Source organism: Loxodonta africana, unplaced genomic scaffold (assembly GCF_030014295.1).
Source record: "Loxodonta africana isolate mLoxAfr1 unplaced genomic scaffold, mLoxAfr1.hap2 scaffold_320, whole genome shotgun sequence".
Lineage (NCBI taxonomy): Eukaryota > Metazoa > Chordata > Mammalia > Proboscidea > Elephantidae > Loxodonta > Loxodonta africana.
In genome coordinates this window covers 36,296-49,292 of record NW_026975037.1, presented here as the reverse complement: position 1 = coordinate 49,292, position 12,997 = coordinate 36,296, and the positions used below count along the sequence as shown (strand labels likewise).

At 43.4% G+C, this 12,997-nt stretch overlaps 1 pseudogene; it reads right to left on the bottom strand.

Moving 5' to 3' along the window:
* Positions 1–1,156: 1,156 nt before the first annotated feature.
* Positions 1,157–2,013, bottom strand: LOC135229507 (PC-esterase domain-containing protein 1B-like; annotated as a pseudogene).
* Positions 2,014–12,997: the final 10,984 nt, after the last annotated feature.

Sequence of the window (12,997 nt, the reverse complement as noted above, 5' to 3'; positions counted from 1 at the left end):
GCATGCTTGAGATCACTCTGATTCCCATCTCCTCCCGTTTGTCTTTAAGGCGCATTGTTCCTCATATGAGGAAAGAGAAGCTGGTTCCTCTGCCAAGGAAACCCCCGACCTCTGGAAAAGCTCTCAGAGTCTCCCAAGTGTGTGCAAATAAATTAATTCACTTTAATAGTATAGAAAAAGGTCTGGGAGGCTTGTTTTTACACCAGCCCTGAGAGGCCTGAGAGGCACTTAATTTCAGGTCGCTGAATTGAGCATTGGATCTTGCTAAGTGGTGAAGCGCAGCTCAACCTCGGGGCTTTTCTGAACAAATAACTCTTCTACAGAAACTACAGGTAATTGGAAGGAATGGATTTCGCCTGATTGCCTCTTTGGCCCTGAAAGCAGCAGAAGCCCCCGAGGAGGCGTCTGGGCGCCCTGCTCCTTGCCCCGAAAGGCACCCAGAACATAATGGGAGTGACAGGCTACACTGATCCATTATGGACACACTGCCAGGGCACAGCCCCACAAGGCCTTCGCAGAGACAGACACTGTGTTTCTGAACGCACTTTTTTAATTCGCAGTTAGTTTGTGCATCAAGGCAAGGAGGAGACAACCGTGAGTGTGCACGTCTGATATCTGTTCCTTTCCCCAACTCGCAGCGAGTAAGGCTTGTCCTTGCTGAGAGGGGTGGAGGGGTGGCTGGAGGTGTTCCAGACCTGCATGCCTAGGCCATCCCCCAGGCAAGGGTTCAAAGGGGAGAGGACGACCTACCTGGGGGGGTGGTTACCGAAGTCTTGGCACTGGTCATACTGGTGGCTGCGGTCCGTCCCCCTGCACCTCTGTGGCTCTGCGGGGGGTACCTGGAGGGTAAGGCGGAGAAGCCCGGTGAACCACGCGGCGCTGGTGCTAATCAGAGGCCGTATGTATTCCGGCGTTGCGGGGCAGCCGGCCAGCTGTCAGGTTTGCTTCCTCGCCATACCTAGTGTGCAGTGCAGAGGGGTCGCCAGAGCATGGCTGGCGCTGCAGGGATTGGTTCCAGGGCAAACTGGAGCCATGGCGGTGCCGCCGGAAGCACCTGGGAACCTGGGGCAGGGAAATAGGGGGTCTCCGCGACTAAGCGATAGGGCACGCGGGTCTAGGCGGGCGTCGAGGCGGGGCCTACCTCACTGGATTCACCTCAGTGGTGCTGGAGCCGTCTGTCGTCCGCGGGCCCTCTGAGACGGCTCCCAGGGCCTTCCCAGATCCACCTGCCCACCGGGTTGTCGCAGGGCAGGTCCACGCCCGAGATGTCGCCCAGGTGGGCCAGCAGCAGCTGCGAGAGCCTTCGATGAGCGTGTTGGTTCCAGTGCACGCCATCTGCCTGCCCGTGCTGCCGGAGTGCCGGAAGTGGAAATTCAAGTCCAGCACGTTGAAGCGGAGCCTGCTGGCCTCAGCGGCGCTGTAGAAGTTGGCCTCCACCACATCATCCCGCAGGCACGAGGTCGGGGGCATGCCCTCAGGCGGGAGGAAACCCCCCGAGACCGTCTCAGCCACTGGCATGGCAGTGTTCCACACCACGAGAGAGGACTCGGGCAGGACCTAGCGAAGGCACCAGAACAGGGTCTCCAGGTTCCTCCTGTAGCTCCACATGGAATCCTGGCCATACCTGGACAGGTCCCAGAGGCAGGAGTTCATGATGACCACGTCTGGGCCGTGCTCGCCCCTCAGCAGCTCCAGCAGGACTTTCTCCACGTACCGGGAGTAGGCGCGCGTGAGGAAGTAGAAGCGCACAAGGTGGTGTGTGGAGCAGAACTCGCGGACTTCGCGGTAGTGGGTCCCGTTGTGCATACGGCCCCACCCGCCGCCGTGCAGCAGCCTGTCCTGCTCGAAGCTCATCTCGCCCTTGGCCTTCAGGGGACTGCTTGAGAGCAGGCAGTCCTTCTGCAGCAGGAGCACCAGGTCCTTGTACACGGCCCTCTGCACCGAGTCCCCCATGACGACCACGAACTTGTTGTGCCGCAGCTGCCGGACTTCGGACGCCCTCAGGTGGACCATGGTGGCTGGGTGAAGGTGGCCTAGCTCCTGCCTTCCCTCAGGGCGGGTCCCGAAAGAGCTCTGGACCGAGGGCTGAGGGGCTGCTGCCAGAGACGGAGAGAAGGCAGGCAGGCTGGCTGGCTGGCGGTTGTGGGGCGGCCGGGCGGGCAGACGGGGGCTGTTTAATGCCGCTGGACTGGCCTGGGCCTGGACGGGGAGGAGAAAGGGCGCAGCGTCCGGGGCCCTGAAAGCCGTCTCGCCAATCCTTAGGCCCACGGTGTGACCTCTGAACCCACGGCCCTGCCCCCGTACCCGGCTTGGCTCCCCCTGCTGGAGGGCAGCGGTGCTGACACTGATGCTGTTGGTCTGGATGGTTGTAGGCTGTTTCCGCCTCAGCCACCACCTGTGCTCCAGGCACTGGGACAAAGTCTGTCCACTGGAAGAACCAGGCCACTTCCAGGGCCGTGGCCCAGTCGGTGGTGGATCCACACCCAGGATTTCCAGGCAGTGTAGGCGAGAATACTCAGGAAAACATACTCATCTTAGTTCCACGGTGCTTTCGTCTTTGTTTTCGTTTTGTCTCTCTCTTCCCAATCCCATTGTGAGTACCCCAGCCCTCCTGAGAAATGACAAGAACACATCCCATGACCTGATCACTGTCTTTGTCCCAGGGTAAAGTCTGGAGACCCCTTCTAACACAGTGTTACAACCGGGGTGTGGGAATCCATACCCACAAGGTACTGGCCATGATGGTATCCCCAAGCAGTCCACCCTTCACACTTCCATCTGCACACCCAGTGCTCCTGAGCTGAGGCCTGGCCACCACACAGCTCCTCTGCATTTATCCAGCATTGCCCTTTGGAGAATCGATGCAAAGGAACCCTACGGTATGTAACGTAGGTGGACGTTTTACCCTTCCTGGGCACCACCTTCTGGGCAGTCATTCTGCTTCTCTGGAGATCCCCCCGGGGTGTCCAGTGTAGAACTCCTGCCGTCCACCACCTTTTTGCACTAACAAACGGCCTCTGGTGTGGTTCAAGCAGGGTAAGCTTAGTATGCAACTTCTGGCTCTTACAAATTAGGCTCCTATTACACTTTTGTAGGTGGACTTGTGCAAAAAGAGAGCTCCAGCTCTCAGTAAAAGCCCTGAGCTGCACTTGTCTGCTGGTGTGGTGGTAGAACAATCGTTGCTTTGGGAAATGCTCAGACCCTTTTCCACAGTGGCTCCACCAGCCATTAGATCTGTTAATTTTAACATGCTCACTCCTTAAATTATGACACTATCTTCTGGGTGGCCCAAACCATTAAACATATGACTGCTAACAGAACGATTGACAGTTTGAGTCCACATAGAGGCCCCTCAAGTGAAAGTTCTGGCTATCTACTTCCCAAAGGGCATAAACTTAGAAAACAAAAAAACCTGTGGAGTACATTACTACTCTGCAATATCTGGGGTTGCTATGAGCCAGATGTACTGGTCAGTACTTGCTCCATGTACAATGGTCAGTACTTGCTCCACGTACAATGACTTCCTCTCCATTGAATATAAATGTTGACGTCCTGGCTGAAAGCACCGTTCCTAATTCTTACTAAGATGTAGCATGATTTCCTTATCCCTTACATACAACTGTTTGTTTTTACATACTGGTGCTGGATTCCTGGCTGAAATCCAAGGCATAATTCTCAACAGGATATTGACATCAACTTTGATAAAAGAACCCTTCCCTTCCCTCTCTTTAATATAGATGCCAGTATGGGGCATGGTTCTGTAACAACCATGCCCCATTACTTCATAGGGTGTTGATTTAGTCTCTTGGCTCTGTGAATCATGAACTTCTCTATTAGCAGATTCTGGCTGTAACACTCACGTCATATTCCTTATTAAAAAAATATGTGCATGGAACAAGCTCTGTGAACCCTGGCCTCTTGTCTGCTTGAATAGGATGCTAGCTTTCTAACCGTGCTGCCTTTGACTATTTCATTACCAGAATATGGGTCAAGCTCCTGGCTCTGTGAAACCTGATCTTTTTTGTTATTCTTTTTGCTTTGGATATGGTTGCTAACTTCCTTTTTGTAACAACCATGGCATAATCTTTACTATTATGTCAATATCTTAGTAAAGACGTAGATATTGTTTTAAGGTTATGGATATTCCCTTTCTAGCTTTGTTTAAATGACCCTTTTCTCACTAGTACATACGTTAAAGCTCTTCTTTATGAATCCTGCCTTCATGTTTCTCTGGGTATAGATGCTAATTTCCAGGCCTCACAAGCCATGTATCTTTTTTTAAGTAGGTTATTAAGGCAAATTTCCTTTCATATGGACTCTGACCATCTTTAATCATGAATATGAATACTACCTATCTGGCTGTACTTACTGTGGCCCCCTTTTCCCTTGGCTATGTTTTATGGATGCATTTTTCCGGCTCAATGAACCCTGACCTTCAGTCTCCCAACATAGGAGTTTCTTGACTCTAACAACCACGGCCTGTTTAATACTCAGATCCAGTTTCAGGTTTTTACTCGGATTTGCATTCTTTAAACTCTGTCTTTACGTTTCATAGGATATGGATTCTAGCTCCCTGGCCATGAGAACCATGGGCCATTTTCACTAAAATATGGATGTAGGCTGTTAGCTTTATGAACCCTAATCTGTTTTTGTCCATGAACGTGGTTGCTACTTACCTGCTTGTAGGAAACATAACACAATTCTTAGCACAATTTGAGTCAGACCAGGGCTTTATGAACCCTGATCTTCTCTTAAGTAGTATGTGAATGTAGCTTCCTGGCTTTAAGAAGCATAATGTATCTCTTATTAAAATATGATTTTGGGCTCATGATTCTTTGAACCCTAACCTCCTTTCTCCTTGTATATGGAGGTTGTAACATTGTGCCCCTCACTTTATGTTAGGATTTGGATGAATTCCAGGTTTTATTAATTCTGACCTCTTATTTCTTTGGCTATAAGTGCTAACTTTATGGCTGTAATGACCTTGACTTCAATATTATTACTATATTCTAGGTAAATATTTAGTCTTAGAGCTTGTTTTAACCCATCGTGTTTTTCTTTGGGTATGCATGCTAACCTCTTGACTGTAATAAATATGCCGTATTTACTGCTGCCCATTACTATTGCCATCAAGTGGTTTCTGATGCACAGCAACTCTATAGGAAGGAGTAGAACTGCCACATGGTTTTCAAAGGAGCGTTTGGTGGATTTGAACTGCTGACCTTTTGGTTGGCAGCTGTAACTCTTAAACACTGTGCCACCAGGGTTCCTATTGGGATGTGGATTTAGTTTCCAAGTATACATATCTTGAGTTCTTCTTCAGTTGGATATAGATGCTAATTTCCTGGCTGCAATAACCATGACCTGTTTCTTGCTATGATATTAATGCAGGCTCCTGCTGGTATGAACTTTGGCGTCTTATTTTCCCTTAGATAAGTTTTCTAGCTATCTGATTGTAATACTCTTTGAAGATTACATAACAGGATATGTATCCACACTACCATCTTTGTTGTTGTTGTTTGGTGCTGTTTAGTCCATTCTGACTCATAGTGACTCTGTGTACAGCAGAATGAGACACTGCCTGTCCCTGCGCCATCCTCAAAATGGCTGCTATGTTTTTTTAATAATTTTTATTGAGCTTTACGTGAACGTTTACAAATCAAGTCAGTCTGTCACATATAAGCTTATATACACCTTATTCCATACTCCCACTTACTCTCCACCTAATGAGTCAGCCCTCCCAGTCTCTCCTTTCTGACAATTTTGCCAGTTTCTAACCCTCTCTACCCTCCTATCTCCCCTGCAGACAGGAGATGCCAACACAGTCTCAAGTGTCCATCTGATACAAGTAGCTCACTCTTAGCCACCATCTCTCTCCAACCCATTGTCCAGTCCCTTCCATGTCTGATAAGTTGTCTTCGGGAATGGTTCCTATTCTGGGCCAACAGAAGGTTTGGGGACCATGACAGCTGGGATTCCTCTAGTCTTAATCAGACCATTAAGTCTGGTCTTTTTATGAGAATTTGGGGTCTGCATCCCACTGATCTCCTGCTCCCTCAGGGGTTCTCTGTTGTACTCCCTGTCAGGGCAGTCATCGGTTGTGGCCGGGCACCATCTAGTTCATCTGGTCTCAGGATGATGTAAGTCTCTGGTTCATGTGGCCCTTTCTGTCTCTTGGGCTCATGGTTATCTTGTGACCTTGGTGTTCTTCATTCTCGTTTGATTCTGATGGGTTGAGACCAATTGATGCATCTTAGATGGCCACTTGTTAGCACTTAAGACCCCAGACGCCACATTTCAAAGTGGGATGCTGAATGTTTTCATAATAGAATTATTTTGCCAATTGTCTTAGAAGTCCCCTTAAGCCATAGTCCCCAGACCCCCGCCATGCTCCACTGATGTTTGAAGCAATCAGTTTATCTCAGAAACTTCTTTGTTTTGGGTCCAGTCCAGTTGAGCTGACCTTCCGTGTATTGAGTATTGTCCTTCCCTTCACCTAAAGTAGTTCTTATCTGCTAACTAATCAGTAAATAACCCTCTCCCACCCTCCCTCCCTCCTCACCTTGTAACCACAAGAGTATGTGTTCTTCTCAGTTTATACTATTTCTCAAGATCTTATAATAGTGGTCTTATACAATATTTGTCCTTTTGCCTCTGACTAATTTCGCTCAGCATAATGCCTTCCAGGTTCCCCCACGTTATGAAATGTTTCACAGATTCGTCATGGTTCTTTATTAATGTGTAGTATTCCATTGTGTGAATATACCACAATTTATTTAACCATTCATCCGTTAATGGGACACCTTGGTTGCTTCCAGCTTTTTGCTATTGTAAACAGAGCTGCAATAAACATGGGTGTGCATATATCTGTTTGTGTGAAGGCTCTTAGTTCTCTAGGGTATATTTCGAGGAGCGGGATTTCTGGGTTGTATGGTAGTTCTATTTCTAACTGTTTAAGAAAACGTTAGATAGATTTCCAAAGTGGTTGTACCATTTTACATTCCCACCAGCAGTGTATAAGAGTTCCAATCTCTCTGCAGCCTCTCCAACATTTATTATTTTGTGTTTTTTGGATTAATGCCAGCCTTGTTGGAGTGAGATAGAATCGCATCATAGTTTGAATTTGCATTTCTCTAATGGCTAATGAGCGAGAGCATTTTCTCATGTATCGGTTAGCTGCCTGCATATCTTCTTTAGTGAAGTGTGTGTTCATATCCTTTGCCCACTTCTTGATTGGGTTGTTTGTGTTTTTGTGGTTGAGTTTTAACAGAATCATACAGATTTTAGAGATCAGGCGCTGGTCGGAGATGTCGTAGCTGAAAATTCTTTCCCAGTCTGTAGGTGGTCTTTTTAATCTTTTGGTGAACTCTTCAGATGAGCATAGGTGTTTGATTTTTAGGAGCTCCCAGTTATCTGGTTTCTCTTCGTCATTTTTGGTAATGTTTTGTATTCTGTTTATGCCTTGTATTAGGGCTCCTAAAGTTGTCCCTATTTTTTCTTCCATGATCTTTATTGTTTTAGTCTTTAGTTTAGGTCTTTGATCCACTTGGAGTTAGTTTTTGTGCATGGTGTGAGGTATGGGTCCTGTTTCATTTTTTTGCAAATGGATATCCAGTTATGCCAGCACCATTTGTTAAAAAGACTATCTTTTCCCCAATTAACTGACACTGGCCCTTTGTCAAATATCAGCTGCTCATATGTGGATGGATTTATATCTGGGTTCTCAGTTCTGTTTCATTGGTTTATGTGCCTGTTGTTGTACCAATACCAGGCTGTTTTGACTACTGTGGCTGTATAATAGGTTCTAAAATCAGGTAGAATGAGGCCTCCCACTTTCTTCTTCTTTTTCAGTAATGCTTTGCTTATCTGAGGCTTCTTTCCCTTCCATATGAAGTTGGTGATTTGTTTCTCCATCACATTAAAAAATGTCATTGGAATTTGGATTGGAAGTGCATTGTATGTATAGATGGGTTTTGGTAAAATAGACATTTTTACTATGTTAACTATCCATGAGCAAGGTATGTTTTTCCACTTAACTAGGTCCATTTCAGTTTCTTGTAGTAGTACTTGTAGTTTTCTTTATATAGGTCTTTTACATCTTTGGTAAGGTTTATTCCTAAGTATTTTATCTTCTTCGGGGCTACTGTGAATGGTATTGATTTGGTGATTTCCTCTTCGATGTTCTTTTTGTTGATGTAGAGGAATCCAAGTGATTTTTGTATGTTTATCTTATAACCTGAGACTCTCCCAAACTCTTCTACGAGTTTCAGTAGTTTTCTGGAGGATTCCTTAGGGTTTTCTGTGTATAAAATCATGTCATCTGCAAATAGTGATAACTTTACTTCCTCCTTGCCAATCCGGATACCCTTTATTTCTTTGTCTAGCCTAATTGCCCTGGCTAGGACTTCCAGCACGATGTTGAATAAGAGTGGTGATAAAGGGCATCCTTGTCTGGTTCCCGTTCTCAAGGGAAATGCTTTCAGGCTCTCTCCATTCAGAGTGATGTTGGCTGTTGGCTTTGTATAAAAAGATGCCCTTTATTATGTTGAGGAATTTTCCTTCAATTCCTATTTTGCTGAGAGTTTTTATCATAAAAGGGTGTTGGACTTTGTCAAATGCTTTTTCTGCATCAATTGATAAGACCATGTGGTTTTTGTCTTTTGTTTTATTTGTGTGGTGGATTACATTAATGGCTTTTCGAATATTAAACCAGCCTTGCATACCTGGTATAAATCCCACTTGGTCGTGGTGGATTATTTTTTTGATATGTTGTTGAATTCTATTGGCTAGAATTTTGTTGAGGATTTTTGCATCTATGTTCATGAGGGATATAGGTCTGTAATTTTCTTTTTTTGTGATGTCTTTACCTGGCTTTGGAATCAGGGATATAGTGGCTTCATAGAATGAGCTAGGCAATAGTCCATCATTTTCTATGCTTTGAAATACCTTTAGTAGTAGTGGTGTTAACTCTTCTCTGAAAGTTTGGTAGAACTCTGCAGTGAAGCCATCCGGGCCAGGGTTTTTTTTTTGTTGGGAGTTTTTTGATTACTGTTTCAATCTCATTTTTGGTATGGGTCTATTTAGTTGTTCTTCTGATTGTGTTAGTTTAGGTAGGTAGTTTTTTCTAAGAATTCATCCATTTCTTCTGGGTTTGCAAACTTGTTAGAGTGTACTTTTTCGCAATAATCTGACATGATTCTTTTAATTTCAGTTGGGTCTGTTGTGATGTGACCCATCTCGTTTCTTATTTGGGTTATTTGTTTCCTTTCCTGTATTTCTTTAGTCAGTCTGGCCAATGATTTATCAATTTTGTTAATTTTTTCAAAGAACCAGTTTTGGCTTTGTTAATTCTTTCAATTGTTTTTCTGTTCTCTAATTCATTTAGTTCAGCTCTAATTTTTATTATTTGTTTTCTTCTGGTGCCCGATGGATTCTTTTGTTGCTCACTTTCTATTTGTTCAAATTGTAGGGACAGTTCTCTGATTTTGGCTCTTTCTTCTTTTAGTATGTGTGCATTTATCATTACAAATTGACCTCTGAGCACTGGTTTTGCTGTGTCCCAGAGGTTTTGATAGGAAGTATTTTCATTCTCGTTGCATTCTATGAATTTCTTTATTCCCTCCTTAATGTCTTCTATAACCCAGTCTTTTTTGAGCAGGTTATTGTTCAGTTTCCAAGTATTTGATTTCTTTTCCATAATTTTTGCGTTATTGATTTCCACTTTTATGGCCTTGTGGTCTGAGAAGATGCTTTGTAATATTTGAATGTTTTGGATTCTGCAAATGTTTGTTTTAAAACCTAATATGTGGTCTATTCTAGAGAATGTTCCATGTGCACTAGAAAAAAAAGTATACTTTGCAGCAGTTGGGTGGAGTGTTCTGTATAAGTCAATGAGGTCAAGTTGGTTGATTGTTGTAATTAGGTCTTCCGTGTCTCTATTGAGCTTCTAACTGGATGTCCTGTCCTTCTCCAAAAGTGGTGTGTCAAAGTCTCCTGGTATAATTGTGGAGGTGTCTATCTCACTTTTCAGTTCTGAAAAAGTTTGTTTTATGTATCTTGCAGCCCTGTCATTGGGTGTATAAATATTTAATATGGTTATATCTTCCTGGGCAATTTTTCCTTTTATCATTATGTAGTGTCCTTCTTTATCCTTTGTGGTGGATTTAACGTTAAAGTCTATTTTGTCAGAAATTAATATCGCTACTCCTGCTCTTTTTTGCTTATTGTTTGCTTCATATATTTTTTTCCATCCTTTGAGTTTTAGTTTGTTTGTGTCTCTAAGTCTAAAGTGTGTCTCTTGTAGGCAGCATATAGACGGATCGTGTTTCTTTATCCAGTCCGTGACTCTCTGTCTCTTTATTGATGCCTTTAGTCCATTTACATTCAGCGTAATTATAGATAAGCATGTGTTTAGTGCTGTCATTTTGATGCCTTTTTATGTGTGTTGTTCACAATTTCATTTTTCCACTTACTTTTTTGTGCTGAGACATTTTTCTTTGTAAATTGTGTGTTCCTCTTTTTCATAGTATCTGACTTTATGTTTGCTGAGTCGTTATGTTTTTCTTGGTTTTTATTTTGAGTTGTGGAGTTGTTATACCTCTTTGTGGTTACCTTACTATTTACCCCTATTTTTCTAAGTAAAAACCTAACTTGTATTGTCCTGTATCGCCTTGTATCCCTCACCATATGGCAGTTCTATGCCACCTGTATTTAGTCCCTCTTTTAGATTATTATGATCTTTTACAGATTGACTTCAATGATTCCTTGTTTTGAGTGTTTTTTTCTTTTTAAAATTAATCTTAATTTGTTTTTGTGATTTCCCTATTTGGGTTGATATCAGGATGCTCTGTTCTGTGACCTTGTGTTGTGCTGGTGTCTGATATTATTGTTTTTCTTATCAAACAATTTCCCCCTTTAGTATTTCTTGTAGCTTTGGTTTGGTTTTTACAAATTCTCTAAGCTTGTGTTTATCTGTAAATGTCTTAATTTCACCTTCATATTTCAGAGAGAGTTTTGCTGGATATATGATCCTTGGCTGACAGTTTTTCCCCTTCAGTGCTCTGTATATGTCATCCCATTGCCTTCTTGCCTGCATGGTTTCTGCTGAGTAGTCTGAACTTATTCTTATTGATTCTCCCTTGTAGGAGACCTTTATTTTATCCCTGGCTGCTTTTAATATTTTCTCTTTATTTTTCGTTTTGGCAAGTTTGATGATAATACGTCTTGGTGATTTTCTTTTTGGATCAGTCTTAAATGGGGTTCGATGAGCATCTTGGATAGATATCCTTTCGTCTTTCATGATGTCAGGGAAGATTTCTGCCAACAGATCTTCAACTATTCTCTCTGTGTTTTCTGATATCCCTCCCCGTTCTGGGACTCCAATCACATGCAAGTTATTCTTCTTGATAGAGTCCCACACGATTCTTAGGATTTCTTCATTTTTTTTAATTCTTTTATCTGATTTTTTCCAGCTATATTGGTGTCAATTCCCTGGTCCTTCAGAGCTCCCACTCTGCATTCTAATTGCTCGAGTCTGCTCCTCTGACTTCGTATTGCGTTGTCTAATTCTGTAATATTATTGTTAATCTTTTGGATTTCTGAATGCTGTATCTCTATGGATTCTTGCAGCTTATTAACTTTTCCACTATGTTCTTGAATAATCTTTTTGAGACCTTGAACTGCTTTATCAGTGTGTTCCTTGGCTTTTTCTGTAAATTGCCTTATTTCATTTCTGAGGTCATCCCTGATGTCTTGAAGAATTCTGTAAATTAGTTTGTTTTTTATTCTGTATCTGGCAATTCCAGGATTGTATCTTCATTTGGAAAAGATTTTGATTCTTTAGTTTGGGGAGTTGTAGAAGCAATCATGGTCTGCTTCTATATGTGTTTTGATATCACCTGCTGTCTCTGAGCCATCACTAAGATGTTGTAGTGATTTAATCTATATTTGGTCACTGAGTCTTATCTTGTTTTGTTTTCTTTCAATGTACGTAGATGGGCTACTAGATTGCGCTGTCTTGAATGTTGTAGCCCTTGACTCACTTATGTCCTATTACTAGCTGGTTTGGGCTGTTACCAGATATGTGAACCTAAGAGTCCATTCACTATTCTTCAGTAGAATCTGATTTTGGGGCATCAAGTGTGTGGAGCAGACTGTTACATTTCCACCTAGAGAAGAACTGGTGATAGTTTTGTACACCAGATTCTAGTAGCAGCAGGGGTTCATACTCCAGGGGGGGCAGGATGCTGACAGGCTTCCCCCAAGTGCCAGTGAGGTAGGTATGTCTCTATTCCTAAAGCACTTCGGTGGGTGGGCTCTGCGGCTGTACCTTAGATGGCTGCTATGTTTGAATCCATTGTTTGCAGACACTGTGCTAATCCATCTGGTCGAGGGTCTTCTTCTTTCTTGCTGGCCCTCTACCAAGCATGATGTTCTTCCCCCCGATAACATGTCCAAAGTGTATGAGATGAAATTTTTCCATCCTTGCTTCCAAGGAACACTCTGCACTTCTCCCAAGACAGATTTGTTCATTCTTCTGGCAGTTCATAGTATATTCAGTATCCTTCTCCAACACCATAACTCAAGGGCATCAGTTCTTCTTCAGACTTCCTTATTCATTGTCCAGCTTTTGAATGCCTGTGAGGTGATGGAAAATACCGTGGCTTGGGTCAGGTGCACCTTAGTCGAAAAAGTAACACCTTTGCTATTCAACACTTTAAAGAGGTCTTTATGCAGAAGATTTGCCCAGTTCAATACATCATTTTATTTACTGACTGCTGGCACTGATGGTGTATCCAGGTAAAATGAAATCCTTGACAACTTCCACCTTTTCTCTGTTTATCATGATGTTGCTTGTTGGCCCGATTGTAAGGATTTTTCTTTTCACTATGTTGGAGTGTAATTCATACTGAAGGCTGTAGTCTTTGATCTTTACCAGTAAGTGCTTCAAATCCACTTTGCCTTCAGTAAGCAAGGCGGTATCATCTGCCTCTCTCAA